At 35.8% G+C, this 6,000-nt stretch overlaps 1 protein-coding gene across 1 annotated transcript in view; it reads left to right on the top strand.

Moving 5' to 3' along the window:
* Positions 1-383: 383 nt before the first annotated feature.
* Positions 384-6,000, top strand: part of LOC132733717 (nardilysin-like) — a 40,737-nt gene continuing 35,120 nt past the window's right edge. The window contains exon 1 of the mRNA XM_060720393.1: positions 384-520. The gene's annotated coding sequence lies outside the window, so the exon portion shown is untranslated. The remainder of the gene's footprint in view (positions 521-6,000) is intronic.

The following is a 6,000-nucleotide window of genomic DNA, read 5'->3' as shown; positions in this document are numbered from 1 at the left end:
AATATGCGTAATAACAGGAGCAAGGGTAACATGTTGCTGTTGGTACAAGTTTTGACTGGATGACTAAATAACCCAGCAGACAGTTTTGTTTTCTTATAAGTCTGGCACAGATTTAAGATGCGCCCATGGCCCTTTGCTGCCGATTTTCCTGCGCCATTCTCATTTTTTTAGCGCCAATGGCGCAAAATCGCGTCCTCGGCAGATCTCTGCCTCGGTATTTATTGTTATCTTGTAATTCGAAAAGTTGCAATGTGTCAATTCAGTACTTCGGACGAAAGTTTTCAAAACCATCACTATCTAGCAGGTACTCGCGTTACTGTAAAGCTTGCTATATTTAAAAGCACGAGTTCATGTTTTTTACCCCATTATTTGACCTTCATTGTAGATTGTTGTAGGTTTTGTTTGGTAATAAAAAAGCTACTTACTACTATGCTTTATGGGCCTAGGAGATTTCCAAGCTGTCTGATATAATTTAAAGCTTAAAACAGTCTGAAACAGTATGATCTGCCTGATGTACAGGGTTAAGTATAATTTGCGTCATTACGTACCAGTTCAAATGTTGTTTGCATAAATAAGAATTTATTAGTCCCCTACCGGTTTAACCGGAGGGGACTTTAGGTTTACCCTCCGTCCGTCTGTCCGTCTGTCTGTCCGTCCGTCCGTCTGTCTGTCAGTCCGTCCGTCCACAAAACTGGATCCCGCGATAACGCAAAAAGTACTGAAAATATTTTTATGAAACTTGATATATGGATAGATGGCAGTATGGAGATTATGCATGTCTTTTTTTTTTCTTCCTATGTTGAAAATTCTGGTTGCTATGGCAACAAATAGTCTGAAAATATGGCAAATTTAACACATAAACTGGATCCAGTGATAACTCAAAAGTACTGAAAATATTTTTATGAAACTTGAAATATGGGTAGATGGCAGTCTGGAGATTATGCACATCTTTTTCTTTTCTTCCTATGTTGAAAATTCTGGTTGCTATGGCAACAAATAGCCTGAATTTCAAGATTTCTGATTTAAATTTTTCAGCTTTTTCACTATATGTTCTTTATTTCTTAAGGTGTTTACTTCAAACTTTAAATATAAGTTTCTGGTCATCAACCACATCATATGTGACAAGGTTTATAACTCTAGCACAAAAAATATCAGTATTACCTCCCTTGAACTTAGATTTTTTAGGGGAAAAAATGTTGTCTTTTTTAAATAACTTTTTTATTTCTTAATGTATCTTCTTCAAACTTCATATATATGTTTCTTATTATCACTCAACATTTTTGAGAAGGTTAAATACTCTAGCAAGACTATTTCCAGAATTATGTCCCCCTTGAACTTAGATTTTTTTCGAGAAACTGGTATTTTCACTCCAACTTCTTCATTCCTTATAGGATTTACTTTAAAATCCCACATCGTAATAATATGACAAGGTTGTATAAACATAATTTCCTTACTAAGCATGGAAACTTAACACATTACTGTGATATAGACAAACTTATTTTATTATGTTTTGTGGTCGATATTTTCAAATACAGACTTCATCCTCAAATTCATTATAAATGGCAATACACAGGAGTGTATGACAATTAAAGAACTTTTTGAGGGACCGGTAGGGGACTACTGTATTGCCCGCAATACTATCAAATGCTTGTTTACTTTTTTTTTACCCTTAGTTATTATTTCTATTGCGTTTATTGACATTTTATTTGGCTAAAAACGCAAATATGCATGCTATCTGCAGCCCTGGCTCATCTCCAAAAGAAAATATGCTTAGTTTTTCCCAATCTTTAAAAAAATCCCTATCAAACTGAAATTCCTGTTTTCCAAACTGCCAAATTTGCTGAAGATTCCATAACGGTAATCATGTTTCCACACCTTTCATTGTAATATTTTTATATATTTTTTAAGCTTTGAATGATATTTGCATTGGCAAGAATAAACAGGGATAAACAATGTTTTACAATTTTAAATACTATGCCAAAAAATCATAAAGCAGGGCATTTTTTGTCAAAATTGTGAAAGGGCCTGTTCAATTTGTGAAAAAAAATAGGGCTGCTACGTCATACACCAAAAGTTCGTTTTGATTTCGATTTTAGACACTCCTATTCGATTTTTTTCAATTGGATTCATTTGTGATAACTATTTGAGCCACGTCACAACAAAACCAACATAATGGGTTTGCAACCAGCATGGATACAGACCAGCCTGCGCAGTCTGATCAGGATCCATGCTGTTCGCTATCAGTTTCTCTACTTGTTAAAGGGTTTGTAAGCGAACAGCATGGATCCTGATCAGACTGCGCGGATGCGTAGGCTGGTCTGGATCCATGCTGGTCGCAAACGCATTACGTTGGTTTTGTCGTGACGAGGCTCATTTAGTTGACAATTCTGCTTATTATCCCCCGCCGATGGAATCGGGAGGGGGATATAGTTTTGGCGTTGTCCGTCCGTCCGTCCGTCCGTCCATCCGTCCGTCCGAATTTCGTTTCCGGAGTAGTTCTCTGCAACTAATGGCTGGAATTCAACGAAACTTTATGGGAATGTTGATCAGCATGTGAAGTTGTGCACCTGTGTATTTTCGTCTGGATATTTTTAGTATTTTTAGAGTTATTGCCCTTGACTTAGTAAAAAGTCCGAATTTCGTTTCCGGAGTAGTTCTCTGCAACAAATGGCTGGAAAACAACGAAACTTTATGGGAATGTTCATCAGCATGTGAAGTTGTGTTCCTGGGTATTTTCTTCTGGATATTTTTAGTATTTTTAGAGTATTGCCCTTGACTTAGTAAAATTTTGTAATTTTCAACTTGTGTCGCATGTAACTCAAAAAGTATTTGACCTAGAGTCATGAAACTTTACAGGAATGTTGATCAGTATGTGTAGTTGTGTACCTGGGTATTTTCATCTGGATATTTTTAGCATTTTTAGAGTTATTGCCCTTGACTTAGTAAAATTTTGTAATTTTCAACTTGTGTCGCATGTAACTCAAAAAGTGTTTGACCTAGAGTCATGAAACTTTACAGGAATGTTGATCAGTATGTGTAGTTGTGCACCTGGGTATTTTCGTCCGGATATTTTTACTATTTTTAGAGTTATTGCCCTTGACTTAGTAAAATTTTGCAATTTTCAACTTGTGTCACATGTAACTCAAAAAGTATTTGACCTAAAGTCATGATACTTTACAGGAATGTTGATCAGCATGTGTAGTTGTGCACCTGGGTATTTTCGTCTGGATTTATTTAGTAATTTTAGAGTTATTGCCCTTGACTTAGAAAATGTTTGCAATTTTCAACATGTGTCGCATGTAACTCAAAAAGGATTTGACATAGAGTCATTTCACCTTATTGGAAAGTTGCTCAGCATATTTAGTTTGTTCCTGGGGTTTCGCTTGTGGATTTATCCAGTATTTGTAGAGTTATTTCCCTTGACTTAGTAAAAACTGTTTCATTATGTTGTTATTTGATCCTTGAGTGCTTGAGTTAGAATCAACCAACTTTACAGGAATAATGATCAACATCACTAAATTACGAATAATGAAGTCTGGAGATTAAGATGTTTTTACATCTAGGTGAGCTATTTTGATCCCCCACCGTCCGTCGTCATGCGTCGTCAGCAATTTCTTTAAACAACATCTCCTCAGAAACAAATGACTGCACAGCAACCAAACTTTACAGGAATGATCCTAGGGTGGTCCCCTGCCAAAGTTGATCAAATGGTTCTGGTCTGTTGCATAGCCTTATGTCTTCAGTTGTTGTGTTAATAATAACCAGTACTCGGCGGGGGATATAAATTCAACGAATTTGCTTGTTTGCTCTAAAAGTCAATGCACCTTGACAATTTTGTTTATTTTTATTTTCTTATTTTTTTAGTTGTCTCACTTATTTTTTTAGTTGTCTCAACTTATTTTATCCCTTACTTTTTATGCCCCCCTTCAAAGAAGAGGGGGTATATTGTTTTGCTAATGTTGGTCTGTCGGTCTGTCCGTCGGTAGACCACATGGTTTCTGCTGATTATCTTGAAAACTATTTATCACAAAATCTTCATATTTCACATAGTGGTTGGTCATTAGTAGTAGATGACCTCTATTGATTTTGGGGTCACTAGGTCAAAGGTCAAGGTCACAGGGGCCTTAAATGTCAAAATGGTTTCTGCTGATTATCTTGAAAAGTATTCATCACAAAGTTGTCATACTTCACATAGTGGTTGATCATAACTAGTAGATGATCCCTATTGATTATGGGGTCACTAGGTCAAAGGTCAAGGTCACAGGGGCCTTAAATGTCAAAATGGTTTCTGCTGATTATCTTGAAAAGTATTTGATCACAAAGTTGTCATATTTCATATATATAAATGTCAGAATGGTTTCCACTGATTATCTTGAAAAGAATTCATCACAAAGTCTTCATATTTCACATAGTGATTGATCATTACTAGTAGATGACCTCTATTGATTTTGGGGTCACTAGGTCAAGGTCACAGGGACCTTAAATGTCAAAATGGTTCTGCTGATTATGTTGGAAAGTATTCATCACAAAGTCTTCATATTTCACATAATGATTGGTCACAACTAGTAGATGACCCCTATTGATTTTGGGGTCACTAGGTCAAAGGTCAAGGTTACAGGTCTTTGATGTCAGAATGGTTACCACTGATTATCTTGAAAACTATTCATCCCAAAGTCTTAATATTTCACATATTGATGCATGGGTTATTATAACTTATATTTAGTAGATGACTCACTCCTATTGATTTTTGGGTCACTAGGTCAAAGGTCAAGGTCACAGGGACCTTAAATGTCAGAATGGTTTCTGCTGATTATCTTGAAAAGTGTTGATCACAAAGTCTTCATCTTTCACATATAGATTGGTCATAACTAGTATATGACCCCTATAGATTTTGGGGTCACTAGGTCAAAGGTCAAGGTCACAGTGGCATTGAATGGTAATATGATTTCAGCTTATTATCTTGATTATTATTTCTCACAAAGTCTTCATATTTCACATATTGATTGGCCGTAACTTGTAGATTACCCCTATTGAGTTTGGGGTCACTGGGGCAAAGGTCAAGGTCACAGGGGCCTTGAATGGTTATATGATTTCCACTTATTATCATGGTCACTATTTATCACAAAGTCTTCATATTTCACATATAGATTGGTAATAACTATTAGATGACCCATATTGATTTTAGGGTCACTAGGTCAAAGGTCAATGTCACAGGGGCCTTAAAAGTCTGAATGGTTTCAACTGATTTATCATGAAAAGTATTCATCGCAAAGTCTACATATTTTTCATACTAATTGGTCATAACTAGTACATGACCCATATTGATTTTGGGTCACTAGGTCAAAGGTCAAGGTCACAGGTGTTTTAAATGTCAGAATGGTTTCCGCTCATTTTCTTGGTTACAATTTGTCACAAAGTCGTCATATTTCACATATTTATTAGTCATAACTAGTAGATGACCCCTATTGATTTTGGGGTCACCAGGTCAAAGGTCAAGGTCACAGGGTCTTTGAATGGTAGAGGATTTCAGCTCATTATCTTGAAAGATATCTTGAAAGATAATTATCACAAAGTCTTCATGTTTCACATATTGATTGGTCATAACCAACAGATGATCCGTATTGCTTTTGGGGTCACTAGATCATAGGGGCCTTAAATGTGAGAATAGTTTCCGCTTATTATCTTGAAAACTATTCATCACAGTCTTCATATTTCTAATATTGATTGGTCATAACTAGTAGGTGACCCCTTTAGATTTTGTTGTCACTAGGTCAAAGGTCAAAGGGGCCTTAAATGTCTCATTTTCTTGAAAACTATTCATTGAAAAGTCTTCATTGTTTTTCTTTTTTCCATAATTGAATACTTCAATGTACCCATTTATGGCAAGTTTCTCTAACAAAATTTCCAATAATGTGAGTCAAGGGCTAGAAAGGGGGTCATAATTGTGTTGTTCGACATTTCTTGTTATTTGTAGAAGTGTTCATGAAACTAAAAATGATT

Source organism: Ruditapes philippinarum, unplaced genomic scaffold (assembly GCF_026571515.1).
Source record: "Ruditapes philippinarum isolate M1 unplaced genomic scaffold, ASM2657151v2 ctg4700_1_1_1_1, whole genome shotgun sequence".
In the NCBI taxonomy this organism is placed as follows: domain Eukaryota; kingdom Metazoa; phylum Mollusca; class Bivalvia; order Venerida; family Veneridae; genus Ruditapes; species Ruditapes philippinarum.
Note: the sequence above shows the minus strand (reverse complement) of the source record. Positions and strands in the feature narration are given on the sequence as shown.